The sequence below is a fragment of the Pinus tabuliformis genome, chromosome 1_2, assembly GCF_031772625.1.
Source record: "Pinus tabuliformis cultivar Carrire ecotype Pingquan chromosome 1_2, CPIR1, whole genome shotgun sequence".
NCBI lineage: Eukaryota > Viridiplantae > Streptophyta > Pinopsida > Pinales > Pinaceae > Pinus > Pinus tabuliformis.
Window position 1 is genome coordinate 1,244,450,442 of NC_142298.1, and position 17,255 is coordinate 1,244,467,696.

The 17,255-nt window shown below is 39.0% G+C and overlaps 2 pseudogenes; both read right to left on the reverse strand.

Annotated features, from left to right (window-relative positions):
* Positions 1-9,905: 9,905 nt before the first annotated feature.
* Positions 9,906-10,670, reverse strand: LOC149210754 (protein DWD HYPERSENSITIVE TO UV-B 1 pseudogene; annotated as a pseudogene).
* Positions 10,671-15,238: 4,568 nt separating this feature from the next.
* On the reverse strand, positions 15,239-16,003 carry LOC149210755 (protein DWD HYPERSENSITIVE TO UV-B 1 pseudogene; annotated as a pseudogene).
* Between the last annotated feature and the right edge of the window lie 1,252 nt (positions 16,004-17,255).

Genomic DNA, 17,255 nt, shown 5'->3' on the forward strand with positions numbered 1-17,255 from the left:
AATGTTTTATCACATTGTTATGTAAAAGTGATTATAAAGGTTTTTTAATGGAGCGATAATGTGTGAAGTAATGGAGTGATAAGTGAGGTTTTTAAAAGTATTTTTTTTAAAGTCATGTGATGGAGTAATAAGGATGGTGTTGTGAAATTTATGACTTTTGGAGTAATAAGGAGTTTTATTTGTAACTTGGAGAGATAAGGTGTGTTTGATAATTTGGAGCTATTTTTTAATTGGGATCATCATATTTGTAACTCAAAGTAATTTTACTTTGAGGGGGGGTTAATTTTTTTTTACCAGATTGTGCAAAAGCACCATTGTAAAAAGTCAAATTTTGAAAGTTGCCCTGTAAAAATTTGAGAAATTGACTAGAGCCAAGTGCAAAGCTCAGTCAATATTCTCCTGTTTTGACGACTATTTGAGGGTCAAGGCCAAGCCCCGATAGATCGTGTTTTTTGTGTGGTGTGTTGTGCTGACTATCTTGTACTTTCTGTTCTGCTTCTTGGTGCGTCTCTTCATCGCTAAAATGTCTAAGTTGATTAACTTATTTTCTGATTCCGACAAACTTGAAGGCAGCAAATCTTATAAAACGTGGCATCGTCTTATTGAAAGCACACTTATTTACAATGAATTATGGCAAGGAATATGTGATGGCGATGTTAAGCCGAATAAACCCACAGATGCAGATCCACTGGCAAAATGGGAAATCAAGAATGCTAAAGCCTTAGCTCTTATTAAATCGTCTGTGAATGATGAAATGTATGTACATATAGAGAATGCCACAGATGCATGGACTGCCTTGAAAACTTTTAAAGACCTCTTTGATACTCAGCCTGAATCAAAGAAGGTTGATTTACAGCTAAAATTGTTGCAACAAAAATTAACTGAAGATGGTGATATTCTTGAATACCTCTCCAGACTTAAGACTATTAAGCAGGAAATTATTAATGCTGGTTTTCCCGCAATTGATGATAGCTTTATGGTCACAATTGTAATTGCTGGGCTTCCTTCTTCCTATACGCATTTTTTAGAGACTTTACAAGTAACTGGGAAATTAGAAAAACTAAAGTTTGATGAACTTTGTGAAATGTTAAGTCAACATGATAAAACTTTTGGGAAGAAGAAGAAAGTTGGTGAAGATGTTTTTCTCACAGAAGCCAGCACAAGTAAGTCTTCAGCAGATAGTTCTCGAGGAAGAGGCCGATGGAATCAGAATCAAGCAAATCGAGGTCGAAGCCAAAGTAGAGGCAACAATTTTAACAGAGGAGGAAGAAATAATTTTCAAGGTAGAGGAAACAACCAAGGAAGAGGCAATTTTCAAGCACAAGGATATAATAGTCAAGGTAGAGGACAATCTCCAAATAGAGGTCAAAGCAGAGGCAGAGGACAATCTTCAGGACGAGGAAGAGACTTAAGTCAAATTGTATGTCGAAGATGTAACAAAGTTGGCCATTATGCTGAAGATTGTCGAACTTCACTTAGTAGAATTCCCAAGTTTCAGCAGCATTCAGCACAATTTGCAAATGATCAAGATGACGACAGCTCAGAATATGTTTTTACTTCCTCACCAGCATCACAAATTTCATCTCATCTTAGAAGTGACTATGAAGATGCCTGGATCTTGGATTCCGGGGCAACTCAGCACATGACTTGTCGACGTGATTTTTTCTGGAATTTTGAAGAATGCCAACTTAATTCAATTTTTCTTGCTGATGATACAAAACATACTCCTTATGGAAAAGGAGTAGTGAAAGTTTTTCTCCCTGACATTGGAGAAAAATTGATTTCCAATGTATGGTATGTACCTAGTTTCAAGAAAAATTTGCTCTCTTTAGTCACGATTCGACAAGCAGGACATCAGGTGATTATGGAAGATGGTTTAGTGAAGATTAATTCAGTGAAACAGAACTTGAAAACAGTCATGACAGGTTATGAAGATGGAAAACTGTTACGGATGAAAGGGACAGTTATTCCAAGGAATTCTGATTTTGCAGGGGCAGTGACTACAGGTATTTCACCTATCAGACTATGGCATGTTAGATATGGACATTTGAATTTTGAGAGTCTTTCTCAATTGCAGAAACAAGGAATGGTTAAAGGACTTCACACATTCAAAAGGGAAAATGCAAAATGTGAAGCTTGCATTTATGGTAAACAAAATCGAGAAAGTTTTCCAACAAGTTCATGGCGTGCAAACAGGCGGCTACAACTAATTCACAGTGATGTTTGTGGTCCACTACAAACCTCATTTGGTGGTTGCAAGTATTTCTTACTATTCATTGATGATTTCAGTAGAATGACTTGGGTTTACTTCTTCAAGAACAAGTCAGAAACATTTGATAAGTTTAAAATTTTTCGCCAACTTGTTGAAAATGAAGTCAAATAAAAGATAGGTACTCTCAGGACGGATAATGGGGGAGAATTCACTTCAAATGAATTCAAAACTTATTGCAGTGAAAATGGCATAAGACGACATCTCACTAATGTTTACACTCCATAGCAAAATGGAGTAGTCGAAAGAATGAATCGCACTTTGTTAGGAATGGCGAGATCCATGTTAACCTTTAAGAGGTTAAGTCCAACATATTGGGCGGAAGCAATTCATACAGCTGTCTACTTAAGAAACAGATCTCCAACTGCTTCTTTAGACGGAATCACACCTTATGAAGCTTGGTTTGGTTTCAAACCTTGAGTTAAACATCTTAGAGTTTTTGGGTCAGTGTGTTATGCCTTAGTTCCGAAAGAAAAACAGACTAAGCTTGACTCAAGAAGTTTAAAATGCACAATGATTGGCTATTCTGATGAGAAGAAAGGGTATCGTCTTTTGACCAATGGAAAATTCATTGTGAGCAGGGATGTCATTTTTGATGAAACAGAGAGTAAGAGTGCTGAAGAAATTGAAAATCTTCTTCACAAATTAGAAACTAAGGGAAGTAAAAGAAATGGAAAAATACAAAGTCAACCAACTTCACCAAATTGGTATGAACTTGATTTTCCTTCCTCTGAAGATGAGTCATCGAGTCCATCTACATCAACAACTTCATCAGGATCTTCTAGCAGTTCATCCGCATCTCCAAGCAGCAGCAGTTCTTCAGACAGTGAGTGTCCACATTCTTCACCTGAACGACGTACATCAGTTTATATTAATCCTCTTTACAATGATGGGGACTTTACAGAAGCACAAACAAGTGAGCACCAACTTCCGAAATGGGCAGTTCAACTTTTGAAAGATGTCAAGCCCGATGAACAGAATAAAACTAGCACCAGAAGGACACATAGAAGTGAAGGCAATTTTGCCTTGATAGCAAATGATTTTACTGAACCGTCCACATACAAAGAGGCAGTAAAACATAAAGAATGGCAACAGCCTATGGTTGACGAATATAAAGCAGTAATTGATAACAACACTTGGAAACTTGTTGATTGTCCAGCAAATGTTAAACCCATAGGATGCAAATGGGTTTACAGAATTAAGTATAATCAGAGGGGTGAACTTGACAAGTATAAAGCACGAATTGTCGCAAAAGGTTTTGCGCAGCAGGAAGGCATTGATTATGAAGAAACCTTTGCTCCAACAGCTAAATGGAACACCATCCGATTAACACTTGCATTGGCCGCTCAAAAGGATGGAAACTTCATCAAATGAATGTGAAAAGTGCTTTTCTCAGTGGGGATTTACAGGAGGACGTGTATATGACCCAACCACCAGGTTTTGAAGTTGAGGACAAGAACATAAAGTCTGCAAATTGATCAAGGCTTTATATGGGTTAAAACAAGCTCCCTGAGCTTGGTATGCAAAGATGGACGATTACCTTAAGAAAGTTGGTTTTCATCGCAGTGAATCTGATGATACTTTGTATGTGCGACAACAGGGAAAATATTTGGTAATTCTTGTTATGTATGTAGATGATTTGATCATCACTGGCAATCATGATGATCATATTGCACAGGTAAAAAAGGAGTTACAAGCAGTTTTTAAGATGACAGATTTGGGATTACTTCACTACTATCTTGGAGTTGAAGTCTACCAACGTCCACATCATATTTTCATTTCTCAGAGTAAGTATGCAGCAGAGGTTCTTCAGTGATTTGGCATGCAAGATTGCAAGCCCGTTCTCACCCCCATGGAGCAAAACTTGAAACTTTCAAAATTTGAAGGGGGGGAAAAGGTGGACAGTACAACTTACAGGCAGTTGATTGGCAGCTTGATTTATTTGACAAATACTCGTCCTGATCTATCTTATGCAGTCAGTATTCTTTCACGTTTTATGCAGGAACCACGAGACAGCCACTGGAATGCAGCCAAAAGAGTTCTTCGATATATCCAAGGAACAAAAGATTTTGGTCTTCTTTACACAAAGACTAAAAATTTTGTACTTGGTGGATATTCTGATGCCGACTTTGCTGGGAGTATTGATGATCGAGCATCAACATCAGGTTATTTAATGAACATGGGGTCAGCAGCAGTATCTTGGAGTTGTAAGAAACAAGCTACAGTGGCCACTTCTTTAGCAGAAGCAGAGTACATTTCAGCATGGGAAGCAACATGTGAAATTGTTTGGTTGCGCCGAATTTTGCAGGACTTGGGCATTTCTCAGGGAGAAGCTACATCATTGTTCATTGACAGCCAGTCAGCCATCAAACTTGCCAAGAACCCAGTTTTTCATTCAAAGACAAAGCATGTGGACACCAAGTATCATCATATCAGGTCGCTCATTGCCAAAGATGTCCTCAAACCAGTTTATTGTCCTTCCGAAGATAAGATCTCCGACATTTTCACGAAACCGCTTGGCAGAATAAAATTTACTAAGTTCAGAGATGAACTTGGTATCTGTTGTAATGTATCTTTGGATCATAGGGGGGAATGTTAGATGATCCAAAAATAAATTTTTATCATAGGTTATAAAATTAGAATAAAATTAGAATAAAATAATTATTAATTTAAGATATTAAATTAATAATTATTATTCTAGAATGTTTAATTATTTAATGGAGACTTTTAGAATTAGCATATTGTTGTAACTAGATATGACTCTCCAAATGTGTCGTATCTTAGGCTCTATTATAGGAGATTAGTTAGCTAGTTGGTTTGAATAGAATTTATTGTAAATGGACACTTGTAAGTGATCCATAATTAGAGGTAGTTAGGACATGGAGCTTATAAATAGCTCATTGCAAGAGTGTTTGGTTGTTCGGGTGTAAGCTCTTGCAAATCTATTATGTAATTGTTTTTTCATTAATAAAATTACGTGTCTGAGGACACTTCTGCCATTAGAGTCACTTAGTTGGTGCAACAATATTTGCTTGGAGTTCATAGAACTCCACCTTCAACACTTGCAAATTAGTAGTACACTACACTGCAACCTGCTACACTTCCTTGACGAGCTTCTCTGTTGTAGGTCCTTCCACCGCGAGGCTCATTATCTGTTGTGTTTGTTAGATTGTATTCAACTTCTCTTGTACTGAAAGAGTAAGTTGGATTTCTTCCTCTATCCATGGCTATGTCCTGGCCTTCAAGATGGCCTCTTTTCTCTACAACTCCTCAATTTGTGTTTGCAGTTGTTTCCCTTTTGTCAAGCAAGCATGTTACAAAATATTTTGTCACCGACCCCACATCCCCTAATCCTGGCTAGAGTCAGTCCTTGAATGGCATCTGCTCTGTGTCATACATCAAAATATGTGTCCACATCTTCCATATCACTCAAGAAGATTAACCATGCTCATTAATCTTGAAGTTGATCCTTTTTACCTATGTTTCAAGATCGTCGCAGGACATCAGTATCCTGCATGCGATGATGGCCCAGAGTGAACGAGAACCTCGCGACACTGTCGCAAGAGTAAATTTGTTCTCAGCAACAGTAGGATTTTAGGGATCGTTGTGGGTCATCAGTATACTACCTGTGATGATAGCCCAAAATGCACTAACACCTTGCGACATCGTCTCTGAGTCTGAGTGTTTGACCTGTGACGACCTAGATATGGCGAATTAGTTCAAACATAATACTTCTAGGTGGTTCTGGAGCTGGTTGTTGGGTCAAAGAAGTTCCCTTCTCCTTATTTGAGATGGTGGTTCAACCTTTTGAGTAACCTCCCTTGAATATAAGCTTCCTTTCCCCTCATTTATGGAGGCTCCTCCTCTTATAAAAGCATCCTCCATGACTATGATTAGCTAGTGCTAGTTGAGTTTTTGGTGCGCTAGTTCTTAGATTGTTGGATTGATAGATTAAAATTTAGAATAGCCTTTCATGTTGTGGATTGATAGTGTGAAATGGTTTTGTATGAAGGAAGCCTTGTTGTGATTTCTTTAGTTTCATACTTGTTCTTTTGGGTGAGAGAGAGTCATCAACCTTTCTTGGAGACCTTTGAGAGTGAATGCTTATGGAGACAAATTTGATCAGACCCTTCAAGGAAGCTTGCAACATCAAGGTGTGGTTGTAAGACTTACTATTGTTTACATTAAAACAATCAATGGCTATTTCCTATATCATGTATGAAATGTATGTTGATAGCTTATGGTTCCTTGACTCTATAAGTAGATAGTTCGGTGTTGTGCTCTATTATGTGTTTTGTCATTTTCATATGTTGTTTTAGGTGAATCATCCATTAAGGAGAAGATAGTGATAGTTAAAGCAACATGATGAAGAACTCATCAAACACCAGTATAAGGTAGGCGTCTTCAATGATAACTATTTAAGGAATTAGCTATTGTCTTTGTCTTGTTGTGACTAGACCTACTCTAGGGCTAGAGGGTTTGTATCTGTCCGCAGAGGCAACTTTCTTGCATCACAAGTTGGCGACTCCACCGGGGAGCCTTTGTGTGTTGTCTCTTGTTTTTGCTCTTGATTTGTTTTTGATTGAATTACATAGTGTTCTTCGTTTTTGGACTAAGCCATCAGTCTTTTCGATCACTTGAGTAGATCTAGTAGTCCACCTCATTGTCTGAGTGATAAGCCTGGTGTCTTTCAGCTGTCTTTTACACAAAATATTGTCACCATGACTATTTGCAGTCAATATGGGTCTATCATCATTCATACTATCCTCCTTAGCAAGTCTCAAACCTCAACTCTTCATGTCAAGCTTTGAAAATGAGAGAAAGTCCTTAAAAATTAATAAATCTCTGGTTCCGCACTTTCTCTTACTGTTTCCTGCGGTCCCGCACCCCTTGTTCATGTTACCTGCAGACCTGCCCGCTCTGTCTCTAAAGGAGTGGGTACGGACCCCTGTGAAAGTCAAAAAGGCACAATTTCCTTCTTAAAAACTCACTTTGGGTTAATTCTAGATGATTCTAGAAGGAATCTTGACGTGGATGGTTCGCTCCTAGGTGGTTCATGCATCCCAAAACTGAAGGAGCTAATCCTTTGATGAGAGGAGCTTATCCCTTTGAAGGAGGGCTTTATCCCTTTGAAGGAGGGCTTTATCCCTTTGAAGGTGGACCCAGTAACTTCCCTCCATTGCACTATAAATTAAGGCATTGGGCTGGTTTCTGAGGAGGTTAGAAGTTGAACATTTTTGAGGGTAAATGCTGTTGGAATTGAGACTTCCTAGTTAAGCTTGAGAGGAGAGATTACATACCTTTTGGCTTCATTGGGAAGAGAGGGAAACTTGTCAAAGTAGAGGAGACTTCTTGCTGGACCCTGGGAGGAGCTTGTACAACATCAAGGCACCAAGGTTGTAAAGTTCTTCTTTGATTAAAGTTAATACAATCAGATTCATTTTTCTCAACAAATTGTCTTATGTGATTTGTTTCATGAATTCCTTGAGCATCATTATAAGTATGCTTTATTATATTGGATTTTCAGGTGCTATTTAATGTGTGTGCTTGTTTGTGTTTGCAGATTCTCTACAAGGGAGCTCATTTGGATCAACGGAGCGTGGCTTCTACAAACTTACACTGGACCCAAGGTAGGCCTAAAACACTTGTTTGCCTTTATCTATAAATTGCATATTTAGAGAAAGATAGAATTTGTTTGGTTTGGTTGTCTCTAGATATCATTAGATACTAGGGAGGTCGGTCTTGTCCACAAGAACGACTTATCCGGCTGACAAAATCGCGACTCCGCTGGGGACTTGAATTTTTTATTTCTCCTTTGCTTTTACTTTGACTTGAGAAACTGTGTTTTTGTTTCTGTTTTTGGCTTGATGTGTTGGGATTGGGTAGGTTTAGTATATCTTGAATTATTTTTTATTTTTCATACTTTTGGGAGAGGACCGCACCCTCTGCTTGTAACACAGTGCGGACCTATCCGCACTTTTTCTTTACACACAGAGCGGTCCCGCACTTGGGTAAACTGGGAGCCTGTGGACCCTGTCAAAATTTTGAGAAAACTTAAGATTTTCTCTTTCAGTCTGCGTATGATTTGTTTAGGTGTTTTTAGCCTCTGCCCAAATCTGCACGTGACTTGTCAGGAACTTTTCTTAGGTTATGTTATCACAAAATCAGTACTAAGGGCTGCTACCTAGCAAGATCTCATGTAACTATTTCAACCAGACTTCAGACCAAGGATTAGCCTCCTTAGTCAGAGAGGGCTCTCTCACAGATCATGAATATGGATTTAGGACAAGGAAAGATGGCTAACTCTTTAAACAACACATGAAAATAAGCTGGTTGGACAAATATCAAATTAGTCTTCATTGGGCTTATGGAGTCTCACACATTCAGTAAACAAAAGCACAGTTATTTCATGGAAGTCAAGGCTCTTTACATCAGATGTTCAAACATACTTTACATAAACCACAGCTTGCCAAGCATACAGGAAGTCAGAGCATTTAAACATGAATTCTGAGTGATTATGCTGTAACAAGGCTGTAAAAGAACATTAAGAGAATAAACCACAATTACATTTGAACAATATAATCTATTGAGAATCTTGAGAAGAAACAACAGTTGTTTTTCTATTACTGTAATAAGTCTTTTACATCAGCCAAAATAAAACTCTGTTTTTCATAAATATCCAACCCTACTTACATCAGAGTTTTCACCATATATAGGAAAACCCAAAACTACCACTATCTTGAGTCTCCTCAACAAGCATGAAGGGAGAACTCGATGATCTACCATTAATTACCCTTATCTATTTCTAAACCAACTAATTAAATACATGAAGTGTTGGGCTGTGAATACATAGAGTCCCATTCCTATTGAAACTCTAATTCTATCTCCTCGTGTGCATTGATGCTTTCTTGAACTTTGACACCTGTACCATTTCTGTAGTGGCCAAGACATGCTAGAGAAACATTCACTGAACGAGCAGCTTCAGATACTTGCTGTGTGGATGACTCATTAGTTGATGAGGATATGTGCCCTGTTTTCACGGTCCCTGCCTTCCATTAGTCTTCATGTACTAAAAGACTATGCTCCAAGCCATTTAATACCTTTAATAACCACGCATAATCCAATATGCCTCATGATCTGGACGCTTTGTGAACTGAACAGGTGTACCACCCAAAATTTCGGTAACTCTACCAGAACCCTAACAATTCGGTCATAAAGTAACTTTAGGAAGACTTTTAGCAAAAAACAAAAAGTTTCACCTTTCTCTTCAACACTCACACCTGTCACCCTTTGAATACCTGGATAGCTTTATATAGTCTCCTTACTAGCCTCGAGTCATCCTTTTCAAGATTTGCTGACCTCAGCATCAATTTCATTTTTTCTCATAAAACAGTCATCTACAGCAGTTTCGTAGCGCGCTACGAAACTGCTGTGTGACTTAAAAAACACAGTCTTCCTCTAAACTGCTCACAAAATTGAATAGCTGCTGTTTGCTAGGCTTCACGGTTCACCATTTGAACCAGCCTATAAATAACCAACTGCTCATATTCATCCTTGAAGACCGACAACACCGCAAGCAAGTCTGCCACCAGCATTTCCTGTGCTCTTACTCAATTCATGGCCACCTTTGCCAAGATCATGTCTGAGCACAGCATATACGAACAACTTTTTTCTCACAACTCCCACTAATAATGTAATCCCTCCCATTCATATAATATGACCGAGTATAGTTCTGAACACTTCCTGTAGGAGTAATGTCAAATTTCATATGTAGCCTTCCATCCACAGCTAAGTGTTGCTTGACCTCATTATCCACAGTTGAGGAAAGGATATAATGATCATCACGAGAAAAGCACACCATCACATTCCCTCTTAAGCTGGTCGTTGTATACAAAGGATGTGTAGGCTTTTGTCGTAAGTCCCAAGTTTTGATTTCCTGATCAAAAGATGAAGTCGCAAACAAGTATGGGGAATGATGAGCAAACTTTACCACATTTATATGTTCACGGTGGAGATCTTCGAAAACTTGTAACCGTTTTCTACTGCACACATCATACAGAGCAACATGTTTTGAATATCCACTAGCAAGGAAATAATTATCTGTTTCATTAATATGGACAGATGTTAATTTCTCAAACTCTTCATATGTGTAAGTGGCAGGGTTTCTACTGCTGCTGCCTGCACCATATCTGGAAGGAAGAACAGTTGAGCGCATTCGGTTCACATCATACAGTTGTAATGTGCCATTGTCAGAGCCAGCAATAAGCTTGGAAGGGTCCTTGTTGAACCAACAGAGACCAAGAATACTATGATTTGCTCCAACTGACTGAACATGTCCGACAATTTTACCACTTTCATGGTTGATCACAACCACTTCCCCATCCAAAATCCCGAAGACCATCAAACTAGCATCAGATGGATGATACTCAAATTGTCTGGGCCGAAACTTCTTGTTTGTCCTTAAGCATGTTGTACAAAACAATAAAAAAGTCGTCCTCCAATGTTGTCGACGCGCACAACCACAGCATAAAACTTGTATATAAGCAAACCATTTCCCTTTCCACTCATATGATGCTTGTAATCTAACTCCAGATTGTCGACGAAAGTATCAGAAAACAAATCGGTGCTATAAAGGATGGAGTCCAGCTTTGAGCTCTCGTTGCTCCAGCACGTTTCAGGCCTTCCTTCTTAATTATAAAGCTTGCCCCTCTGAAAGCACTGGATACAAGGGCAAGCAGACATCCTTTAAGATTGCTTGACGACAATCCGCTCTCGATTCCTCTTAGTCTTTGCACTAGGACTCCCAAAAACAAAATGCGCTCAAGAATGACAAATGCGCACAGAACAACAGAATACCAATGCTATTTTAATTAACCATGAGATGTGTGAGGTAGCATTTGTTCTGAGCGTGACAAATGCGCTCCCAAATGCAAAATGTAAATTGTAAGCAAGATCGCCAATCCATGACCACCTTCTTTGCGCTTTTCCTCATCTCCCAATGCACTTATGACATTTCCAAGTGCCAATAAACCCTTGTTAATGTGAACACCTTCTTTGAAACGGAGACCATCCGCACCTGTCCTCTTGGCTCGTTCAGAACCTGTAAGATCCACTAAGTGAAGCTTTGCATATAGAAAATCTTCACACCGATCTTCTGCAGTACCTGGATCACTACTTAATGCTGCATCCCATTTCCTCTTATTCACCATGTTGATTGTAAAGATAGCATGAGAACGACTGGATTGATTATTCATGTTAGTGCTTCCAGTAGCTCGACACAACGACCCTTGAGCTAAAACAGAAGCCATTTCTTCTTAAGCGGTGACATCTATCTCTGTTACACCTGTGAGATTTATTCCACCATTAGCTGTTTCCTGAATTTGTATAGGTGACTTTACATAGAGTGTTGGCTTTCCACTACCCGGACCATCCTTAGTATGTAGCTTCTTTTGGTCCAGAAAGTTTCTTGCGCACTAACCCAAAGATCATCTTCATAATGACGGCCATCCTCTAATGTTACCTTTAGATATTGCATTGGCATATCGAACTAACAACGGTTTTTAGAAAAGCTCCCATATCTGACACGCTTCTGCATTGGTGTAATGTCATCACCGCCCTAATGATAGAATTAAAGGTGCTATCACAGAGGTGTTTAATAGAGATGATTATGTTTCAAGTGCACAATCTTTTTATACAACCTTTCCGCATATTGCATAAGTGCCTGCACTCTGTCTCTCCATTCTTTGATTGTGCATAAACCTGACAAATCTACTGCTAAAGAGGCAACGAGATATTCACCAAGTGGATGGAAAATAGCAGCCATGTACATTCAACCGGAGCTACACATTTAGCTCTAAAACCAATCAATCACAATGAAATATTCTGTCAACCACTGCAAATTCTTTACTGCCTTATTAGACATCAACAGAATTTCTTAGGTCTTTGCACTAGCCTAAGATACAAAGCACATCAGGTTGTTTTTTGAAAAATGCTTTCAAAGCCATCAGACCACCTTAAATATGTGTCGTTTCCCAATTTCGTAGCGCAACCAGTGCAAGGTCAGTGTTTTCGCTACGAAATCACTAAAACAGATGGCGCTGCGAAACTGCTAACGTATTTATGTGCTGCGAAAACACCCTGTCTTTAAGCTAGGCTAAGAATTTTTGGCAACAACATTTTCAGTGATAACAGTGGCTCCACTTGGGATAGTGTGCCCTTGTGGTACACTAAGAACTCGCAGGTCCAGTGCCTTACCCATTTATGACAAACAGAAATTTGCTTAACAAGCATGACTGTAGGAGAAAGAAAGCTACATCTACTGAAAAAAGAAATGCTCAGTTAACCTTGAGCTTATTTGCATTTACCTCTACCTACCTACCCTAACCATTTCAACTTCTTTCTGTTCAATCAATATGAAATTTCCAATGTAACCAATCCTCTGTTTTATCTGACATTTGACTTCTTTGACTGCATCGGAGTTCAGAGTCAATATGATAGTGTGATGACCGCTGCCACTGAAATTGTCTCTGATCTTCTTTGAAAAACTGAAATACTGGAGAGTAAAACTCTTCCATGTAATCAGCTACAGGATCCCAGAATACATGATCAGCTTGGTTTTCCTTGTAACTTTCCAGCTGTGCAAACTGATCTTCAACCACAGTGTTTAGTTCCTCAATCGTGAAAGAGAAAGGAACCAACATTGTCTCCTTAGAAAATTTCTGAGAATAATGATCATGATCATGAAAACTGTATGCCTGAATTTGTCCTTCTAAACCTTCAATTTCTTTCTCAATGTCTTTGGCAAATTCATCAAAAAATTTCATCTTATCCTCTGACTTGCAGTCAAAGGATTTTAGATATGAGGATAATGACAAAGAAAAAGATTCATTTGTTTCTTCTTTACTATGATCATCATTCCATTGTTTGAAACCTTCAACTGAGGGAGAGTCTGCCACCAACTCTGACCTATCTATCCATTCCTCCAAAAACATGAACCAAAGGTCTTGAAATGACTTAATGGATTTGGCAGGAAAGCATTCAACCCACTGTTTGCACTTCCCTTGAAGTGAATCATAGAATAACCTTATACAAACATCCTCATGTTTAACTCTAAGAAGCTCTAAAAATTCACAAAAATCTGATATATGCTTCAAGGTTAAACTCAAATCTTCTCCGTTGAATTTGGGACCATTCCTTAGAAAATATGCATCCTTGGGAAAATGATTTGGGAAACCATGAATTCCTGAGAAATCTATGCATGCATACCTTGAACTAAGAATGGCAGCTTCTGGGTCCTTCATAACTCCAGTGGAATCACCATGAATGTATGAACTTTGAATTCTTCAACAATGGAGTCGCCAAGGTAGGTTTGCAGCCTCGAAAACCACTTTGAACTCCTGCTACCTTCAGAAATTCAATCTTAAAATTACGGGAGAGAGTAAGCTTCAGGCTCCCGGCAGACGCACCAAAATGTTATCACAAAATCAGTACTAAGGGCTGCTACCTAGCAAGATCTCATGTAACTATTTCAACCAGACTTCAGACCAAGGATTAGCCTCCTTAGTCAGAGAGGGCTCTCTCACAGATCATGAATATGGATTTAGGACAAGGAAAGATGGCTAACTCTTTAAACAACACATGAAAATAAGCTGGTTGGACAAATATCAAATTAGTCTTCATTGGGCTTATGGAGTCTCACACATTCAGTAAACAAAAGCACAGTTATTTCATGGAAGTCAAGGCTCTTTACATCAGATGTTCAAACATACTTTACATAAACCACAGCTTGCCAAGCATACAGGAAGTCAGAGCATTTAAACATGAATTCTGAGTGATTATGCTGTAACAAGGCTGTAAAAGAACATTAAGAGAATAAACCACCATTACATTTGAACAATATAATCTATTGAGAATCTTGAGAAGAAACAACAGCTGTTTTTCTATTACTGTAATAAGTCTTTTACATCAGCCAAAATAAAACTCTGTTTTTCATAAATCTCCAACCCTACTTACATCAGAGTTTTCACCATATATAGGAAAACCAAAACTACAACTATCTTGAGTCTCCTCAACAAGCATGAAGGGAGAACTCGATGATCTACCATTAATTACCCTTATCTATTTCTAAACCAACTAATTAAATACATGAAGTGTTGGGCTGTGAATACATAGAGTCCCATTCCTATTGAAACTCTAATTCTATCTCCAAGTGTGCATTGATGCTTTCTTGAACTTTGACACCTGTACCATTTCTGTAGTGGCCAAGACATGCTGGAGAAACATGCTGGAGAAACATTCACTGAACGAGCAGTTTCGGATACTTGCTGTGTGGATGACTCATTAGTTGATGAGGATATGTGCCCTGTTTTCACGGTCCCTGCCTTCCATTAGTCTTCATGTACTAAAAGACTATGCTCCAAGCCATTTAATACCTTTAATAACCACGCATAATCCAATATGCCTCATGATCTGGACGCTTTGTGAACTGAACAGGTGTACCACCCAAAATTTCGGTAACTCTACCAGAACCCTAACAATTTGGTCATAAAGTAACTTTAGGAAGACTTTTAGCAAAAAACAAAAAGTTTCACCTTTCTCTTCAACACTCACACCTGTCACCCTTTGAATACCTGGATAGCTTTATATAGTCTCCTTACTGGCCTCGAGTCATCCTTTTCAAGATTTGCTGACCTCAGCATCAATTTCATTTTTTCTCATAAAACAGTCATCTACAGCAGTTTCGTAGCGCGCTATGAAACTGCTGTGTGACTTAAAAAAAACACAGCCTTCCTCTAAACTGCTCACAAAATTGAATAGCTACTGTTTGCTAGGCTTCACGGTTCACCATTTGAACCAGCCTATAAATAACCAACTGCTCATATTCATCCTTGAAGACCGACAACACCGCAAGCAAGTCTGCCACCAGCATTTCCTGTGCTCTTACTCAATTCATGGCCACCTTTGCCAAGATCATGTCTGAGCACAGCATATACGAACAACTTTTTTCTCACAACTCCCACTAATAATGTAATCCCTCCCATTCATATAATATGACCGAGTATAGTTCTGAACACTTCCTGTAGGAGTAATGTCAAATTTCATATGTAGCCTTCCATCCACAGCTAAGTGTTGCTTGACCTCATTATCCACAGTTGAGGAAAGGATATAATGATCATCACGAGAAAAGCACACCATCACGTTCCCTCTTAAGCTGGTCGTTGTATACAAAGGATGTGTAGGCTTTTGTCGTAAGTCCCACGTTTTGATTTCCTGATCAAAAGATGAAGTCGCAAACAAGTATGGGGAATGATGAGCAAACTTTACCACATTTATATGTTCACGGTGGAGATCTTCGAAAACTTGTAACCGTTTTCTACTGCACACATCATACAGAGCAACATGTTTTGAATATCCACTAGCAAGGAAATAATTATCTGTTTCATTAATATGGACAGATGTTAATTTCTCAAACTCTTCATATGTGTAAGTGGCAGGGTTTCTACTGCTGCTGCCTGCACCATATCTGGAAGGAAGAACAGTTGAGCGCATTCGGTTCACATCATACAGTTGTAATGTGCCATTGTCAGAGCCAACAATAAGCTTGGAAGGGTCCTTGTTGAACCAACAGAGACCAAGAATACTATGATTTGCTCCAACTGACTGAACATGTCCGACAATTTTACCACTTTCATGGTTGATCACAACCACTTCCCCATCCAAAATCCCGAAGACCATCAAACTAGCATCAGATGGATGATACTCAAATTGTCTGGGCCGAAACTTCTTGTTTGTCCTTAAGCATGTTGTACAAAACAATAAAAAAGTCGTCCTCCAATGTTGTCGACGCGCACAACCACAGCATAAAACTTGTATATAAGCAAACCATTTCCCTTTCCACTCATATGATGCTTGTAATCTAACTCTAGATTGTCGACGAAAGTATCAGAAAACAAATCAGTGCTATAAAGGATAGAGTCCAGCTTTGAGCTCTCGTTGCTTCAGCACGTTTCAGGCCTTCCTTCTTAATTATAAAGCTTGCCCCTCTGAAAGCACTCGATACAAGGGCAAGCAGACATCCTTTAAGATTGCTTGACGACAATCCGCTCTCGATTCCTCTTAGTCTTTGCACTAGGACTCCCAAAAACAAAATGCGCTCAAGAATGACAAATGCGCAAAGAACAACAGAATACCAATGCTATTTTAATTAACCATGAGATGTGTGAGGTAGCATTTGTTCTGAGCGTGACAAATGCGCTCCCAAATGCAAAATGTAAATTGTAAGCAAGATCGCCAATCCATGACCACCTTCTTTGCGCTTTTCCTCATCTCCCAATGCACTTATGACATTTCCAAGTGCCAATAAACCCTTGTTAATGTGAACACCTTCTTTGAAACGGAGACCATCCGCACCTGTCCTCTTGGCTCGTTCAGAACCTGCAAGATCCACTAAGTGAAGCTTTGCATATAGAAAATCTTCACACCGATCTTCTGCAGTACCTGGATCACTACTTAATGCCGCATCCCATTTCCTCTTATTCACCATGTTGATTGTAAAGATAGCATGAGAACGACTGGATTGATTATTCATGTTAGTGCTTCCAGTAGCTCGACACAACGACCCTTGAGCTAAAACAGAAGCCATTTCTTCTTAAGCGGTGACATCTATCTCTGTTACACCTGTGAGATTTATTCCACCATTAGCTGTTTCCTGAATTTGTATAGGTGACTTTACATAGAGTGTTGGCTTTCCACTACCCGGACCATCCTTAGTATGTAGCTTCTTTTGGTCCAGAAATTTTCTTGCGCACTAACCCAAAGATCATCTTCATAATGACGACCACCCTCTAATGTTACCTTTAGATATTGCATTGGCATATCAAACTAACAGCTGTTTTTAGAAAAGCTCCCATATCTGACACGCTTCTGCATTGGTGTAACGTCAGTACCGCCCTAATGATAGAATTAAAGGTGCTATCACAGAGGTGTT